This window comes from Chelonoidis abingdonii, chromosome 16 (genome assembly GCF_003597395.2).
Source record: "Chelonoidis abingdonii isolate Lonesome George chromosome 16, CheloAbing_2.0, whole genome shotgun sequence".
NCBI lineage: Eukaryota > Metazoa > Chordata > Testudines > Testudinidae > Chelonoidis > Chelonoidis abingdonii.
The window spans coordinates 27,809,907-27,829,306 of NC_133784.1; the positions used below are offsets into that span (position 1 = coordinate 27,809,907).

Consider the following 19,400-nt stretch of genomic DNA (forward strand, 5'->3'; position numbering starts at 1 on the left):
AGTTTAAAGCAGGGTGGCAAACTTTTTGGCAAGGGCCATTTGGGGTGCAAGCTGTTATGGAGTGCCAGGTACGGAAGGCTAGTGCCTCCCCAAAATAGCCTGGGCCTACACCCTCTACCGCCCCCTCCCTTTCCACTCCATACTGCCCTCAGAACCTCCCACCCATCACCCCTAGTTCCTTGTCCCCTCAGGACCCCCCACTCCAACCGGTCCCGTAGACCCCACCCCTATTTCCAATCCCTGCTCCCACTCCCCTGACTTGCCCACAACCCCTATCCAATCACCTCACCCTCTGCAGGCCCCAAGAACACCCAAGCCTATTCCATTCCCCATTCCTGACCCTATTGCCACACCTCCGCCCCGACGGCCCCTCGGGACTCCCACACTTATGCACACTGGATTCCCGTCCCCTGTACTCCCCCAACTACGCCTCCAACTGCCCCCTGCTCTCTGTCCCGCTGACTTCCCTGGGACCCTCCCCCCCTTATCAGCTCCTGGGGCCTGGCCCCCTTACCTGTGCTCAAGAAGCAGCACATTTGGTTTTTTTTCTAGGGGGGGGCAAAAAGTCGCCACCCTCCCTTTTTTTTTTCCCCAGCTGGCTTGACCACACTGCCGCTCTGCTCACAGCGAGTGGGCAGCGCCGCGCCCAGAGTGCTGCCCATGCACGGCAGCTATTGGCTGTGGGGAGAGGAGAAACAACAGCGGTGGGGCAAGCTGTCTAAGTAGATAGGTAACGGGTTAATATATTAGTTTTTAACTGGAGGGTGAACAAAACGGGAACCAAACACCTAGACCAGAGGACTAATCCGGAAAACTGGATTTTTTAAAAGTCGGGGCAGGGAATTGGGGACTCGAGGTCTTTTGTTTTCTCTCCGGCTGTTTAGGTGAGAGCATCTTTCTATCTATCTTCCAAGCTTCTTTCTAATCTTCTGTTACAAGTGTGAGTTACAACAGGAAAGCAATAGGTGTATTTAGTCATGTATTTACATGTTGTGTATTGCTGGACTGGTTTAAATTGGCTATTTTTTGATCAGACTTGTATCCATAATTCTTTTAAGCAAGAGACCTGTAATTGAATCTTAATGCAGTGAAGAGATAATCATATATATAATTCTGTAATTTTCCTTTCTTAATATATAAATGTTTCTTTTTAAAACACTGTTGAAGGTTTAATTGGTCTATTTCATTCTGGTTTAAGGCTACCAGGAAAGGGAGGTGTGGAAAATTCTTTATGATTAGCTTTCAGTAAGAGTTTGACTGCAAATCGCCCTTAGAGAGAAGAGGCATTGATTGGACTCATATATGTTTAATGTACTCACAAGAAGTTAAGTACTGCATCGCAGAGCTCACCCCAGGGAGGGAAGCTGGGAGATAGAATACGAGGAGAACACGGGAGGAGGACTTGTTTTCCTTTGAGTAGGAGCACCAGGGATTCGGGTCTTGGGGGTCCCCAGGGACGATTAATAATGGGGGGCCTTCCAGTGTCCAAGCACTGAATCACTGGTATGGTGGCGCAGAAAGATACAAGAGCAGCTGGGTATAAGCTTGAGGCAGTTATCTGTATAAGCCCCAATATTTTGGATGCTAAGAGTACCAGATATATGTGACAGAGGCTTTATCACACAAGCTCCTGGCCGGCTATATTATAAATCAGTGTGCTAGTTAGAGCAAGGCTACAGTCCGTCGTTCGCGATGATGGCTATGTTGGGGCTCCGTTAGTCTAGCTCCCAATTACTGCTTTAAGCACTGCCATGAAAACTCAGATGCTCTAGCTGAAATACACCTCTATACCAACCTTAACACACCCCCACTCATGACACGCTTCTACCCGATTCAACGTGGCATGAAGCTCTGACATCTGCTCTCGAGCCCATGTTGTTAAGGGATGCAGGCGGGGGCCGGGGCCAGGCCAGGGTTTGGATAAAGGGCAAGAGGGTTCTCAGTGGGCAGTCAGGGGTTCCCTCCAAGCTCTAGGAGGCAGGGCTGTGTGTGGGGGGCAACTTTTGAGGGCCTCACGTCCCACAGTGGCCCGGATTAGCGGGCGGGAGGGAGAGCCCACATCTCTTCCTCGCCCCAGCCAGCAGTGTTGCTCGGGGGAGGAGCTTGGGGGGAAGGGATCCCCTGGCCTCACCAGCAGCGTGGACACAGAGCGGCTGGCCGCCAGCCCGCTTCACTCTGCCGCTCCCAGCCGCGGCTTGGCTCCGCTGCCGGTGATGTTGCGGGACTTTATTCCCCATCCCCCCCAGTGGACCGGGCTGGGGTGGTTGGAGCGGGGCTGGGGCTGGGGCAAGGAAAGTGGAACAGGCTAGTAGCACATCGCTCTGCTTACCCACCACCAGTGGAGTGCTCGGGCGTCCTTTCCTCACCTCCCCACACTTCACCAGCGGCGGGTAGTGGAGCAACCCAGCCCACAGCCCGCTCTACTCGCAGGCTCCCGCCATGGCGCTCTGCTTCCCGGTGGGTAGTACGGGGGGATCCTTTTCCCCAACCTCCCTGCAGTGCACGGCGCAGGGAAGTGTGAGCGCTGTTGGCTGGGGGTGGCGCAGTGGAGTGGGCTGGGCTGTGTTGCTCTGGCTTTTGACTTGTGTAGTGTGGAGGGCATCCTTTCCCCAACCTCCCTGCACTCACGCAGCTGGGAAGCGGAGCAGCCCGGCCGGCACCGCTCTACTCCACAGTCCAGCCGCGGGCACCTCTGCTTCCGCGCAGGTGAGTGTGGGACCTTTCCCCAACCCCCCGCCCCTCCAGTGATATGGCTGGGGCTGGGCAAGGCAGGGGCAAGAGAAGTGGAGCATGCTGGCAGGCCGCATGCTCTGCATCTGCGCAGGTGAGTTGCAGGGGGTGTACCTTTCCCCAAATCCCGCACTCACCAGCAGCAGGAAGCAAGTGCTGTGGCTGGGAGATGGGAGTGGAGGCTTGGCAATGTTGCTCGCTTCCTGCTGCTGTGGTGAGTGCTGTAAGGGGGTATGGGAGCAGGTGGGTTGTGGTAGGGGTTGGGGTCCTTGGGTGAATTGACGGAGGTCTGGGAGCAGGGGGGTTGGGTAGGGGGTGGGGTCCTGGGAGTGATTAGGGACAGGGGTCTCTGGAGGGGGCGGTCAGAGAACGGGGCAGGGGGCAAAGCAAGTTCGATATAACGCGGTCTCACCTATAACATGATAAGATTTTTTTGTCTCCTGAGGACCGCCTTATATCGGGGTAGAGGTGTAGTTATTTCAACAAGTACAATAAGTATTGTAAGTGTATATTACTCTAATTTTCCTCAAATGAGGAAGCTGATGCACAGAGATAAAGTGCCTTCCTTAGGCCAAACACAATTCAGTTTGAGAGTGAGGATAACTAAAAAGTTCGTGACTCAAACATGTACTCATGCATTCCTCCAAACTGTCCTGCTTCTCATTTGATTGACAAATGTAAAATATAATAGATAAAATAGATTTGACCTCAGATTTCAAATTCAAGGCAGAAGAGACCTAGCATCACTGCCTCAGGCAAAAACTTGTCTGAACTGATGGGCTTTGCACCAGGCCTTGAAGGTCGAGATAAACAGGAAGAACAAATTTCAGAGAGAAAGGGCCACTGATGAAAACTTCCCATTCCTAGTCTCAAATCTAGGGAACAAAAGTGAAAAACAGAATGTAAACACATTGTGATAGTTGAAAACAGCTTGATTTCACATTTAAGTGCAGATAGGTATGCACAACCATTAGCAGCCTTACAAAGGATTATATAATAATTCTCTCATCATTGTGGAGATACAGTACTTCCTAGTGGTTTTTAAAACATTAGCAATGTGCCCTGCTGCAAATGAGTTTTGAGTATATGTTTCTATTGTATAGGTATTAAATGTGTAAATAAAGAGCACTTCCCTCTTTTTTTTCTCTTTAGTGCAACATTTTCTCATACTTCACAATCAGTGGATGATGCCAATATTATAACATTCGTTGGTGAGTGGAGAGGAATTATAATTCTCAAGAGTATTAAAAACCAAAAACTCTGGTTAGATAGATGGAGCCTGAGGTAGGATGGGAACTGGAATACAGTGAGAGGGAAGTTAGTGGTAAGCCGGAAGGGAGCTGGAAGTAGCTGAAACATAGTCACTATAACTATAACACAGTCAGCTGAAACTAAGGGACACATCAAGTGGATTTGGCAGGGCAGATTGTTAGGAACAGAGTTGAGGGAGGAAAGGGTAGAGTGGGTACAACCTGGGAGAACTGGGCTAGGGAACTGGTAGAGAGACCACCAGGCGAAGAAGGAGCAGCCCACAAAGAGAGAGAATATAGGGCTATGATAGGTAATGTAAGGTGGCATGGACTTAGAAGGATGGCCAGGAATAGTGGAGAAGAAGGTATCAGAGGGGTAGCCGTGTTAGTCTGAATCTGTAAAAGCAGCAGAGAATCCTGTGGCACCTTATAGACTAACAGACGTTTTGGATCATGAGCTTTCGTGGGTGAATACCCACTTCGTCCACAAAAGAAGGAGAAAGAATAAACAGCTCAAAATGCTCCAAAACGTCGTTAGTCTATAAGGTGCCACAGGATTCTTGTGCGTTTTACGACCAGACTAACACGACTACCCTCTGAACATTAACATGTGAGTGGAGAGGGAATGTCACACAAAGGAATATAACGGGATTTGATTTAAAAGCAAGTTTTGGCGGTGTGGCAATGTCTTATACTAAAGGTCAGTAGTGAATAAACAATACAGAAACACAATGTATTGTCGTCATCCAGATAAGGACTCAGCCAGCATATCAGGCTCTCACATCATTCAGCATGTATTTCAAATCTTATGTTTAGACACAACCCAATCTCTGGCTGATTATTTGTTCCATTCTAAGCAGCATTGTCACAATCATCACATAGCTGCTAATTAAGACTCATCTCTTGAGAAAGTTTCCATACATGAGTTTTTCTTCCCACCTAGAACTTTCCAGATATCCCACCCAGAAAGCTGGTGTGAACTCTGTTGGTGTCACTAAGCATAACCTAAGAATAGGAGGGTAAGGCACAACGGTATGAGCCTTCTGGTTTTAGGCTCAGCACACAGAATCTCCATGTTTGAAGCTTAATGACTATAAAAGGCGAGGTTGTAAAGCCTTATCAGCTGCATACAGTTTTAACCGCTCAAAGCAGAAAAATGAGGCCTGTACAGCTTTAGCGAAGGACAAGATAATTGCAGAAAAAAAAATTACTAACGAGTGCTGTGGCGAAGATTACTTCAATGCACCTTGCGCTTAACGTAACTGTACAGGGGGAGGCAGAGTGGGGGGAGGGGGGAGAACGAAGAAAGAGAAAAAAACTTATACAAGGGAAAAGCCGTGTGTAGGTGTGCTGGATCTGAGGCGTGCTCAGTTTCCAGCACGCTTGAGATCTCAATAAACTTGCTCGTTCTCTACCCTGGTGTGTTTCTGGCAGCTACCAGCACTCCGGGCACGAACCACTGTTGCTTGCTCAGGCCACCCTCTGTCTGCAACCCTCCAAATATTGAGGTTGCCCAACTAGGAAAATTGGCAAAGAATCCTTCTCAGAAGCTTGGTGTGGTAGATGATGGGAGACTGCAGTATTAGCAGTGTGGACCTTCCATTCTACTAGAGAAGATACATGCATGTGTGTAGATATCTAAACGCTTGTCTGAAGCTTATTAACGATGCAACTCCTAGTGAAACTGCAAGGAGTGATACATAAGGGATCCAACCGTTCCTACAGCAAGGCTATATTAAAATGCACTCTGTTTTAGCCTACCAATTAGCTGAATTTAAACTTATTATGATTAATGTGAGTTTTTGAATCCCATATGGGAAAATGATTGAAATGCAAGCAGAGATTTATGGCAGAACCCAGAAAGGGAGAACAAAAAAAAAAAAAAAGGACTTTGATTTCATCTAATAATACAATACACACAAGATGCAACACTGTTCTACAAATAACTACAGCCACATTCCCTTCCAGTAATTAATGTAAATGCCTCAGAACATAGAACAATTAAAGTAATACTATGATAAAGCCAAACGTTAAGAAATGTATGCAAAAGTTTACACTACCTTACCTAAAATCCGCCTACATTACTTCAATTTATCTCTCAGCCTAACAACTAGGTTGCAATTTTTCTTCTTAAGTAGCTTCATCAAACAAACAAAACAGAGAGATCTCACTGAAGGACTGACAGCTCGGCACGGACTTGCAAGTCACTTCATCTAACAGTAAAAACAATGCCAAGATTTGGGTTAATGCATAGTTTTTATGATATGCTATTCCTAAAATAGCCTCATGTCACTCACCAACAAACAGAAGTAGTAAAATCACAATGTATACGTATAAATGATAGGGTAGGTCTAACTAGCTGTTTACCGATTCAAGAAAGAGATCTTGGAGCTTTGTGGATAGTTCTCGAAAACATCCATCATGTGCAGCGGCAGTCAAAAAAGCAAACATGTGGGAAATAATTAAGAAAGGGATAGAAATAAGCCAGAAAATATCATATTGCCATATTTAACTGTATGCCCACATCTTGAATACTGTGGTGCAGATGATGGTCGCTCTATTTCAAAAAAAGATATATCGATTTGGAAAAGGTTAAGAAAGGGCAACAAACATTATGAGTACGGAGCATCTGCGTATGAGGAGGAGATAATAAGACTGGCTTTTTAAGCTTGAAAAGAGATGACTAAGGGGCATCATTGAATAATGAAACTTTGATTGTGTGAAGAAGTGTTAGTTATACTCATAACAAAGAACGTAGGAGTCACAAATGAAATTAAATAGACAACAGTTAAAACAAACATGAAAAGATATTCTTCACACAAACACATCCCGAAGCAGTAACCTGTGGAATCCTTGTCGAGGATCTTGTGAAGGCCAAGAGACCACCGCGCATTAAGGGTGCTATCCCTCTATAGTCAACCATGTGAACTCCCACCCTTTTTGGGTCAGGATCCTACAATTACAGCCATGAAATTTTTCACAGATTAAATAGCGCAAATCATGAAATTTATCTTTTTAAAAATCCGTATGCTCCAGACCAAAATGGGCTGTAAATTTGGTAAGGCGCCCTATTATTATTATTATATTGTGGAGCAGTCACTTTCTTTCATATTCATTGAGCACAATGGAGAAGCAATCCAATATATCACAAAATTGCACAGGTCAGCCTAGCACAACTTACTCTATACAGGAAACATTTTAAGTAATCTAGCTCATCAACTTTATAAAGCTAATGGAAATCAATGTAGTAATTTCCAGATGTTAAGTGTCGTATTGCTTTGTTGTGGAGCTAAATAAGGCCAGATTGTGGATCTTGGCAAAAAATTACAGAGGCCTATTAAAACTGTTTACCCTTTAATATTACTTGGTCTTCTTTTACAATTTGACAATTGCAATGTGCTGCTCACGTATAGCTCAGGGATCAGCAGCCTTTCAGAAGTGGTGTGCTTGAGTCGTCATTAATTCTGATTTAAGGTTCATGTGCCAGTAATACATTTTAACATTTTTAGAAGGTCTCTTTCTGTAAGTCTATAATATATAACTAAACTATTGTTGTATGTAAAGTAAATAAGGTTTTTAAAATGTTTACGAAGCGTCATTTAAAATTAAATTAAAATGCAGAGCCCTCCGGACTGGTAGCCAGGACATGGGCAGTGAGTGTGCCACTGAAAAACAGATCACATGCTGCCTTTGGCACAGGTGCCATAGTTTGCCTACCCCTGTATTAGTTTAACTACCTCTCTGACCCCTCCTGGTCTATTTGTGCATAACTTCTCAGGCCTCAGGCTGTCACTTCCATCTTGGGTGGAATTGCATGACTTTCCCACTGTCAGAGTGGGCAGTTGCTAGTGGGTTGAAGTTCCCTAGTACAAACTGTGATTACTTCAGCAGACATCATTTGGCAAAGACCATGTAGCTTTGTTCCTTCCAAGAGCAATGACAAACAGATATATACAGTGACCAGACAGTCTCTTTAAAGCAAAGTATTAAATTTTTTAGAACAAAGCATTTCTGAGAAAACATTTTTAAAATAATAACAGACTATAGTCATATCTACTTTTCCCTAAGGCTTAGTATTCTCTGGAACTAGGAAGGCCCAGCTTCTTTAGAGAGACTGACTATCTATAGTCTCTCTATATCAACTTGTCTCCCTAGATAGCTTCTAATAAGTGACCCCATAGCTCTCGAGAGAACTGCTTTTTATCTGGTTTCAGAGTGACAGCCATGTTAATCTGTATCAGCAAAAAGAGCAACTACTTGTGGCACCTTAGAGACTAACAAATTTATTTGAGCATAAGCTTTTGTGGGCTAAAAACACTTCATTGGACATGCATCCAATGAAGTGTTTTTTAGCCCACGAAAGCTTATGCTCAGGGACTGCTCCAGGCACCAGCCCAGCAAGCAGGTGCTTGGGGCAGCCAACGGAGAGAGGTGGCAGCTCCGGCTCTTCAGCAGCAGGTCCCTCACTCCTTCTGGGAGTGAAGGACCAGCCACTGAATTGCTGCCGAAGCCTGAATCAGCAGTGGTAGTGCCACAGATTGCGATCGTGGCTTTTTTCTTTTCCTGTCCTTTTTGGTGCTTGGGGTGGCAAAAATCCTGGAGCCAGCCCTGCTTATGCTCAAATAAATTTGTTAGTCTATAAAGTGCCACAAGTACTCCTCGTTCCTTTTGCTTTTTAACCATTCCTTTGATCTCCAGGTCCTAGCTTTTGCAATTTGTCAGAGACAGGATCCTTGAAACTAACAGCTTGATGCATAATCTTTCTAGTGAGTGCTGGTAAGTCCTCACTTAGATCTGTTATGTTGCTTTCCTATTTGTTCCTCCCATGGACCCCTATTCAGTTTGATCAATTCAATCAAACAGGCAATTCTAATAACACACCATACAGTAAGGATATCTCACCAACCAATACACTTTCAGTGTGCATAAAATTATTGCACCTCATTATTTTTAGATTATTCCTAGCACTATTCAATCACAACTCACCATTGAAAAAACTGTTCATGCGTCACCCATTTGCCAATTATTTGGTGGCTTTGAGGAGTGCTGATCTCCATTCACCTAATATCAATACTGAGAAAAAATAAAATTCTCTTGTAGGGAATCTTAAGAAACCTCCAAAGTCACAAGTGATTTGCATGTAGCCAGAGAAGTTAGGGAAGCTTCCACTCTAAACTGGCATTCAGCAACTTGACATCCAGTTTTCTAAATAAGGCTTGTATTTTACTGTATTCTGTATCTCTGTGGCTTGTATGACCATTTGCTAAATAGCAAGCTTGTCTAAGAAACTGGTTCTTGCACACACTCCTTGTGCTCTAGCCAGCCCAATTCAGTGTACGTGTAGGAGTCATACAAAAAAACAGGATGGAGAGAGCAAAATTCGGATGAAAAGTGCACTAAGGAGCAAAACAAAGATAGACTGGAGATGGGGCAGAGGGAAGAAGGGAAGCAGAGAAGGATGGAAATAAATCAATTGAAACTATATCGTATTCCTCGGGTGCCTCTTATGCCAGCCTAGCTTGTGCGGGTACACACTGTATGTGTGCGGGAGGTCTGTCCCCGCTGCAGAGCAGAGCCCTCTGCTGAATCAGACCTGTCGTTTAACATGGAATCCGTGTCTGAAGCTGCGGAGCGCGCGGTTTGCAGCTGCAGAGGGCCCCAGCAGCACGCGCGGTGTGTCAGAGCTGGGGCTGTCAACACGACTCGGGTGCAGCACCGAGCACCAGCCTATTTCCCTCTGTCACGCGTGGGGCCTCCCAGGAAACGCCCCTACAAAACCCAGGCGTGGTTCCAAGGCCACTCACGTCACTTCTACCCTCCTTCCTTTTCCTCGCCCTAGCTCTCCACGGCGTCACATTCCCCATGATTTCCAGTTACCAAGAGATCCGCTTGGCCAATCAGAGGCTGCCTTGTTGCGGCCTGTGTATGGAGTGCGGTGATTGGCTACGGCAGCGAGGCGTGTCCCTTTGCTTCCTGTCATGCTTTCTTTTGGTTGCATCATTTCTAGCCGGCCGGTTAGTGGGGCAGTGGAGGGCGAGGTGACTGGTGAGTGCAGGGAGTAGGATGAGCGAGCGGGCAGGTGGGTTACCCGGAGGCGGGGTGATGCGGCGCCGTGTAGGGGACTCAGCTGGCCATTCAGTCGCAGGGATTTGGTGCAGTGACGCCCCTTCCCCTGGTGGTACAGGGTGTTGGGGTGGGGACTGAGCATGAGGGGGATTGTGGGTAGAAAGTGAGGGGAGCGCTGGGCCTTAGCAGTGACTGGAGGGAGGGATGTGCGCGTGGGAGAGGACATGTGCCAGCTCTTGAGGGGTTAACAGGTTGTCTGGGCCCCACGCAGGACCCTATAGGGGAAGCTGTGAGTGCCTGCTCTTAAGGCGTTCTTGGTTTGTGGTAGTAACGGAAGGAAGATTGGGCAGGGCTGTGTCTGTGGCCAGTTTTTGAGGGGGTAGATGGTTAAGTCCAAAGCAGACTGTCAAGAGTTACAGAGGGCTCTAACAAACCTGGGTGACATGGCAACAAAATGGCAGCTGAAATTCAGTGTTCATAAATGCAAAGTAATGCACATTGGAAAACATAATTCCTAGTATGTATGCTAAATGATGAAGTTTAAATTAGCTGTTACTGCTCAACAGAGAAATCATGGAGTTATCCTGGATAGTTTTCTGAAAACATCTGTTCAGTGTGCAGCAACAATCAAAAAAAGCTAACAAAATGTTAGGCGCCATTAAGAAAAGGATAATAAGACGGAAAATATAATGCCACTATATAAATCCATGGTACAGCCATCCATCACCTTGAATAGTGCATGCAGTTCTCGTCACCTCATTTCAAAAAAGATATATTTGAAATGGGAAAAAAAGAGAAAAGGCAACAAAAATGATTAAGGGTATAGAACAGCTTCTGTATGAGAAGAGATCAAAAAGACTGGAACTATTCAGCTTGGAAAAGAGATGACTAAGGGGGGATATGACAGAGGTCTATAAAATTGTGAATGGTGTGGAGAAGGTGAATAAGAAAATGTTATTTACTCCCTCACATAACCCAAGAACCTGGGGTCATCCAATAAAATTAATAGGCAATGGGTTTAAAACAAACAAGGGGAAGTACTGCACACAGTCAACTTGTGGAACTTGTTGCCAGGGGATGAGGTGAAGGCTAGAGCTACAACTGGCTTCAAAAAAAGAATTAGACACCTTCATGGAGGATAGGTCCATCAATGGCTATTAGCCAAGATGTTGAGGATACAAGTCCATGCTGTGGGTGTTCCTAAGCCTCTTACTGACAGGTGCTAGGACTGGACAACAGGGGATGGCTCAGTTGATTGCCCTTTTCTGTTTTTATCCCTTTGAAGCAGCTGGCATTGGCTACTGCCAGAAGACAGGATACAGGGCTAGATGGACCATTGGTCTGACCCAGTATGGCCTATCTTATGTTCTTAACCTTTATCCCTGAGAGTAAAAGGAAACTGCTGATAATGAATACAGTAGTCCAAATATTGCATTATAAGGAAACATGCATTGGTAATAACTTTTAAGTTAGTAAAACTAATATTTTAGAAAGTCCAATTTTGTCCTTATTATAATTGCTACTTGCTTTATATGTTTCTCTCAGCTTGGAAAGTGAAAATCAATGAAGCCAGTTTCTTTTTGAGGTTCCCAAAACTGCAATGTTCAAGTGGCAAACAATGCATGGATGGTAAAGATATCTGTTTAATATATGGGAATTTTAAATGGTTAGTGCCTTCTTAATTTTAGAAATTTGAGATTTTAATGTGCCTCATGTTTTACTAAACTTCCATGAATTTGATATTTATTCTTTACTCACGGGTATTTTTAAAGATCTATAGAACGTAGATACCTGTTTCCCTATCACCAAGTAAGCAACAAGTCAAGGAATTAACCAAAGAATGCTAGATAAAGAAACTAACATTTCTTGCAAAGTTGAGTACATTGTAAGCCTTCTAGTTGTGTTGGCAAGTTAAGGGAAATATACTCTTAAGGAAGGCTGACATTTGACTGGTTTAACTGTAATGAATTTGACACCTTTCCTCTGGGGAAAAGTTACCCAGATGCCCCCTTTGATCTGGAATAAGCATCTTTAAGAACGACCATACTAGGTCAGACCAAAGATCCATCTAGCCCAGTATCCTGTCTTCCGACAGTGGACAATGCCAGGTGCTCCCGAGGGAATGAACAGAACAGGTAATCATCAAGTGATCCATCCTCTCTTACCAATTCCCAGCTTCTGGCAAAGAGAGGCTAGGGATACCATTTCTGCCCATCCTGGCTAATAGCCATTGATGGACCCATCCTCCATGAGTTTATCTAGTTCTTTTTTTAGCCGTTATAGTCTTGGCCTTCACAAGATCCTCTGACAAGGAGTTCCACAGGTTAACTGTGTGTTGTGTGAAGAAATATATCTTTTTGTTTGTTTTTAAACCTGTTGTCTATTAATTTCATTTGGTGACTCCTAGTTCTTGTGTTATGAGGAGTAAATAACACTTCTTCACACCAATCACAATTTTATAGATTTATTTCAATGTATGCCCCCCTTAGTCATCTCTTTTCCAAGCTTAAAAAGTCCCAGTCTTATTAATCTCTCCTCATACGGCAGATGCTCCGTACTCTAATAATGTTTGTTTGGCCCTTTTCTTAACCTTTTCCAAATCGAATATATCTTTTTTTGAAATGAGGCGACCACATCTGCACACAGTATTCAAGATGTGGGCATACCAAGGATTTAAATAGTGGCAATATGATATTTTCTGTCTTATTATCTATCCCTTTCTTAATTATTCCCAACATTGTTTGCTTTTTTGACTGCCGCTGCACACTGAGTGGATGTTTTCAGAGAACTATCCACAAAGACTCCAAGATCTCTTTCTTGAATGGTAACAGCTAATTTAGACCTAGACCCTATCATTTTATACGTATAATTGGGATTTTTACTACTTCTGTTTTGTTGGTGAGATGACATGAGGCTATTGTTAGGAATAGCAATATCATAAAAACTATAGCATTAACCAAATCTTGGCCATTGTTTTTATCTGTTAGATGAAGTGACTTGCAGTCCTTGCAGAGCTGTCAGTCCCTTCAGTGAAGGATCTCTCTTGGTTTTGTTTGTTTGATGAAGCTACTATAAAGAATGAAAAATTTGCAACCGTAGTTGTAGGCTGAAGAGATAAATTGAAGTAACTGTATGCAGGGATTTTTAGGTAGGTAGGTGTAAACTTTGTACATTTCTTTAACAGTTTGGCCTTTATCATAGTATTACTTTAATTGGTTCTATGTGTTCTGAGGCATTTCAACATTATTACTGGAAGGAATGTGGCTGTAGTTATTTTAGACAGTGTTGCATCTTGTGTGATGTCTTATTGAGATGAAATCAAGTCCTTTTTTTTTTTTTTTTGTTCTTCCCTTTCTGGGTTCTGCCATAAATCTCTGCTTGCATTTCAATCATTTTCCCATATTGGGATTCAAAAACTCACATTAATCATAATAAGTTTAAATCTCTAATTGGTAGGGCTAAAACACAGAGTGCTATTTTAGATATAGCCTGCTGTAGGAAAGTTGGGATCCCTAATTTATCACTCCTGCAGTTTCACTAGGAGTTGCATCGTTATAAGCTTCAGACAAGGTTTAGGCATATCTACCACCACATGATGTATCTCTGCTCTAAGTAGAATGGAAAGGTCCACATCCTATACTGCAGTCTCCATCATTGCTACCACCAGCCAAGCTGTTTTGAGGAAGGATTCTTTGCCAATTTTTCCTAGTGTAGGTGCAACCTCAATATGTTGGAGGGTTGCAGGCACAGAGGGTGCCTGAGGCAAGCAACAGTGGTTCGTGCCCGGAGTGCTTAGCGCCAGTAAACACACCAGGGTAGAGAAGCGAGCAAAGTTTATTTGAGATCTCAAAGCGGTGCTGGGAAACTTAGCAAGCCTCAGATCCAGCACACCTACACAAGCGGCTTTTCCCTTTTTATAAGTTTTTTTTCTCTTTCTTCGTTCTCCCCCCCTCCCCCCACTCCTTCCTCCCCCTGTAGCAGTTACGTAAGCGCAGGTGCATTAAGTAATCTTGGCCACAGCAGCTCGTTAGTAAGTTTTTTTTCTGCAAGTTATCTTGTCCTTCTGCTAAAGGTGCACAGGCCTCATTATTTCTGCTTTAGACCGGTTAGAACTGTTGCAGCTGATAAAGGCTGTTACACCTGGCCTTTTAGGTCGATTAAAGTTCAAACATGGAGGGATTCTTGTGTGCTGAGGCCTAAAACCAGGAAGGCTCCATACCGTTGTGGCCTTCCACCCTCCTGAGTTACTTAGGGTTATGCTTAGTGACACCAACAGGAGTATCACACACAGTTTCTGGGTGGCTATCTGGAAAGTTCTAGTGTGGGAAGAAAAATCATTTATGGAAAACTTTCTACAAGATTAGTCTTGAATTAGCAGCTATGTGATGAGTTGTGGACAATGCTGCTTAGAATGGAACAGAATAACTCAGCCAGAAGAAGTGGGTTTTGTGGTCTAAACATAAGATTTGAAATACATGCTGGAATTGCATGTTGAGAGCCTGATATGGCTGGCTGAGTCCTTCATCTTGATGACACAGATACATTGTGTTGTATTGTTTTATTCACTACGTGACCCTTTAGTATAAGACATTGCCACACAGCCAACTTGCTTTTAAATCAAAGATCCTGTGATATCCTTTGCTGTTGGACAAATTCCCTCTCCACATGCACATGTTAAATTGTATCAGAGGGGTAGTCGTGTTAGTCTGGATCTGTAAAAAGCAGCAGAGAATCCTGTGGCACCTTATAGACTAACAGACGTTTTGGAGCATGAGCTTTTGTGGGTGAATACGAAGTGCATCTGGCGAAGTGGGTATTCACCCACGAAAGCTCATGCTCCAAAACGTCTGTTAGTCTATAAGCTGCCACAGGATTCTTTGCTAATGTTAAATTGTGCTGTTCACAGGTTGTCCACCTGGCTCTTACCCTCAGTTCTAGCAGTGGTGAATTTTCAGTGTTGAGATGTGGTAGCATTTCATTTGCTTAACTCAGAATGTGCTCAACACTGTGATTCAAAAAGTTTTCAGCCTAAAAGAGACAGAAAATGGGACATGCTGGGTGTCCAGTTTTAATTTTTTTTTCAAAGTTATTTACTCATATGTCAATCTTTAGGAGGTGTTTGTATAAGGGGAAGGTGGAGATTTGAACTAGCCTGGGGAGGGAATTTCATATGTGTGGAATCAGGCATGGAACAGAGAGTGGGAGAAGATGAACAGAGCATGAATGATCACATCATGACATATGAAGGTGATGTGGAACTTGACTGTAAGATAGCTGAAGTCAGTGGGAATCTTTGGATCAAACCTATAGTTAGGGTTCTATAGGTCTTTAGAAACTAGCTGATAGTGATAAAAATGTATATAATGTATTTTGATTGTAATATTTTACTTTTTCCTCATTTTCAATACTTTGGGTTGCAGCTATGGCAAAAAGTGATTCGTAATCTTTTTTAGTTCACAACTCACAAAGTGGCTGAAATATGTTAAATCCACCGTGCTAAATTATTTGAATTATATTAATGTTATAATTAAATTATTGATATATTTTAAATAAAATTTTAGTAGGCACCTGATTTTAATGCTTATGTAATTATATTTCCCTGTTCTAGGTAAGAAGGCTATTTGTCTGTTAACTGTAGCACCATCAGTACAGATTGAAGAACGCCATTCCCACTGAATGTTGTCTCCTTTTAAAACGTACGTAAAAATTTATTTCCTGGTAGTATGTTGTTTCATTTAATTTGTTACTTTCAGTAATAGCACTAAATAGTGAAGTAAAGAAAACATAAGAGAGACAGCAAAATCGTAGTACTCGTACAAATGTATGTATATAATATATATATCAAAATCGTATTTCTTTCTTAAATAATTAACACATAGCTTAGTGTTTTGTTCTGTGTGGAAATGTTGTCTCACCAACAGTAGGTATAGAGAAATTTCCACAATAAAATACTCTCACATCACTAGCAAAACAATAATTTCTGCCTGCAAAGTTACATCAGTAGACTCAGAAAGTAATCATGTCATTTTTGTTGCATTGTGTATATCTTTTTGGTTGCTTGGGGTTTTCTGTCCTGAGCCATTTTATCATATTGATACCTGACTTGTATTGGAGATTGATGGTATTTTAACTATATCTCTTTTTTTACTTATATGATTTTAGCAGCATTAAGTTCTTCACTTACGGTGCAAGGCTTCCTCTTGGTATCAGTTCTGAAAGATCCAGTGTACACTGCTTTTAAAACATTTTTGGAGACAGAAGTAACCTCTTGAAAAGAACTTCTTGTTTAGGAAGTCAGTTAAACTTTGAAAAATTCAGCTTGCTTGGTTTCATGCTTTCACGCCAGCTGAATAAGAGAGAGACCTCTACCTCGATATAACGCTGTCCTTGGGAACCAAAAAATCTTACCATGTTATAGGTGAAACTGCGTTATATTAAACTTTGAGCCACCGGAGTGCGCAGCCCCACCCCTCCTGGAGCGCTGCTTTTACCGCGTTCTATCTGAATTAGTGTTATATCAGGTCACGTTATATTGGGGTAGAGATGTATTAAAAACAAAAACTGTTTTGACCAGTAAATGTAGAGCCAAAATCCATACAGCTTTTATCATCACTCTGGTTAAGACACTTGTTACAGACCCCTGAGGTACAACCTGGACCTGTTGGACCACTGTGCCCCCTTAACGCTCCAGTCTGGGCTGTGCTGTCTCTTAAAATTTTATGTTAGTGACAAGCAGCGAACTCCTCCAGGTGTTGCGGTCACTCAGCCAACAACATGCGGAGACACACCCAGCCAAATTGCATGAATGTTCTCTAAGCAACTCATGAACTGCACACAGGGAGAGATGAGCAAACTCCCCCCTCTCGCCCCCTGACCCAGCCTCGCACCTCATGCTGCTCAAGACCTTCTCTTGAACAATGCAAACTCATTAATTAGTTCACCACTTCATCAAAGGATAGTGGACATGCACCAGCCTTTGTAATCTGAACAGATCCCCCAGGCACTTAGGACAAACTCACTGTTTATGGTTAAACAGCAAAATAAGTTTATTAACTACAGAAAGATAGATTTTAAGTGATAGGCAGAGAAGTTGGGGTTGGTTATATAAGAAATACAAGATAAAATTAGTCTAAATCCTAAACTTTTATCGGACTAAGCAAGGTTTGAATTAAGCAGTTTTTCTCACCCTTCTGGATTTTGCAGGCTGTGTACAGTTCTTAGTACACAGGCTGAATTCCCTTTTCAACCTGGGACCAGTCTCCCCAGTTCAAAGTATTTTTCTTCCCAAAGTTCTTGTTGCCTTCATAGTAGGGGGGAGAGGAAAGCGGTCAAGTGGTGATGGCATTGCTCCTTCATTTTAGACTCTCCTTGTAGGTGCTGGAAAGATCCTGGGTGGTCATGGAGGCTAGGCAGCCCACATTGTGTTCTTTCAGGGGTCTTTGGGAGAGGCCTACTGGGAGAGTAGATTGTCCTTAGCGGGACATCAACACATAGCAGGCTAGTCCTGATATAAATCTGTGTTGGGGTTGTTAGTTGCTCCTTTGTTGCCACTAAAAGGCTAGCTGTGGGCATCTCCTGAAATATGTTGAAATTCCAGTAACAAGCATGTAGCAAAACTTCATAGCGTCAGAGTATAGTAATGTTAAACAGATCATGACTTCTCGAATAATACCTCACAAAGCATACTTTATACAAAACATGTGATAATTAAGGCAGTCAAGCAATTAAGATTAATCATGATTAATCGCACGATTAAAAAAGTTAATAGCTATTAATTACACCATTAACAATAATAGAATACCGTTTATTTAAATATTTTTGGATGTTTTTCTACATTTTTCAAAAATATTGATTTCTGTTACAACACAGAATACCAAGTGTACAGTGCTCACTTTATGCTTGTCTTTGATTACTAATATTTGCACTGTAAAAAACAAAAGATAGTATATTTCAGTTCACCTAATACAAGTACTGTAGTGCAGTCTCTTTATAATGAAAGTTGAACTTACAAATGTAGAATTATGTACAAAAAATAACTGCATTCAAAAATAAAACAGTGTAAAACTTTAGAACCTACATGTCCACTCGGTCCTACTTCAGCCAATTACTCAAACAAACAAGTTTGGTGACAGTTTGCAGGAGATAATACTGCCCACATCTTGTTTACATTATCACCTGAAAATGAGAACAGGTGTTTGCATGGCACTGTTATAGCCAGCATTGCAAGATATTTATGTGCCCGATGCGCTAAAGATTCATATGTCCCTTCATGCTTCAGCCACCATTCCAGAAGACAGGCGTCCATGCTAATGACAGGTTTTGCTTGATAATGATCGAAAGCAGAGCGGACTGATGCATGTTAGTTTTCATCATCTGAGTCAGATACCACCAGCAGAAGGTTGATTTTCTTTTTTGGTGGGTTGGGTTCTGTAGTTTCCACATTAGAGTGTTGCTCTTTTAAGATTTCTGAAAGCATGTTCCACCCCTTGACCCTCTCAGATTTTGGAAGGCACTTCAGATTCTGAAACCATGGGTCAAGTGCTGTATCTATCTTTAGAAATCTGACATTGGTATTGTCTTTGTTTTGTCAAATCTGCTGTGAAAGTGTTCTTAAAACGAACACGTGCTGGGTCATCATCCGAGAGTACTATCATATGAAATATATGGCAGAATGCAAGTAAAACAGAACAGGAGACATACAATTCTCTCCAAAGGAGTTCAGTCACTAATTTAATTAAAAAAAAAAAGTGTGTTAATTAATTAATTTAAACTTCCATCATCAGTATGGAAGCATGTCATCTGGAATGGTGGCCGAAGCATGAAGGGATAGGTGAATGTTTAGCATATCTGTCATGTAAATACCTTGCAACACCGACTACAACACGCCTGTTCTCACTTTCAGGTGACATTGTAAATTAGAAGCAGTCAGCAGTATCTCCTGTAAATGTAAACAAACTTGTTTGTCTTAGCAGTTGGCTGAACAAGAAGTAGGACTGAGTGGACTTGTAGGCACTAAAGTTTACATTATTTTGTTTCTGAGTGCAGTTATGTAACGAAAAATACTTAATTCATAAGTTACTCTTTCATGATAAAGAGATTGCACTACAGTACTTGTATGAGGTGAATTGACAAATAGTTTCTTTTGTTTTTCATTTTTACAGTGCAAATATTTGTAATAAAAATACTATAAAGTGAGCACTGTACGCTGTGTATTCTGTGGTGTAATAGAAATCAATATTTTTGAACATGTAGAAAAACATCCAAAAATATTTAGTACATTTCAGTTGGTATTCTATTGTTTAACCATGCAATTAATCACGATTAATTTTTTTGTCCTGCAAACTGAGAAAACTG

General features: G+C 42.6%; 1 protein-coding gene across 2 annotated transcripts in view; it reads left to right on the top strand.

Annotated features, from left to right (window-relative positions):
• IARS1 (isoleucyl-tRNA synthetase 1) overlaps positions 1-19,400 on the top strand; it is a 217,765-nt gene that overhangs the window by 10,859 nt on the left and 187,506 nt on the right. The window contains exons 1-2 of one of the 2 annotated variants that reach the window (XM_075072950.1): positions 9,929-10,025; positions 15,655-15,742. The exons of the other annotated variant lie outside the window; for it this stretch is intronic. The gene's annotated coding sequence lies outside the window, so the exon portion shown is untranslated. Of the gene's footprint in view, positions 1-9,928; positions 10,026-15,654; positions 15,743-19,400 lie in introns of those variants that run through there. 2 annotated transcript variants of the gene reach the window in all.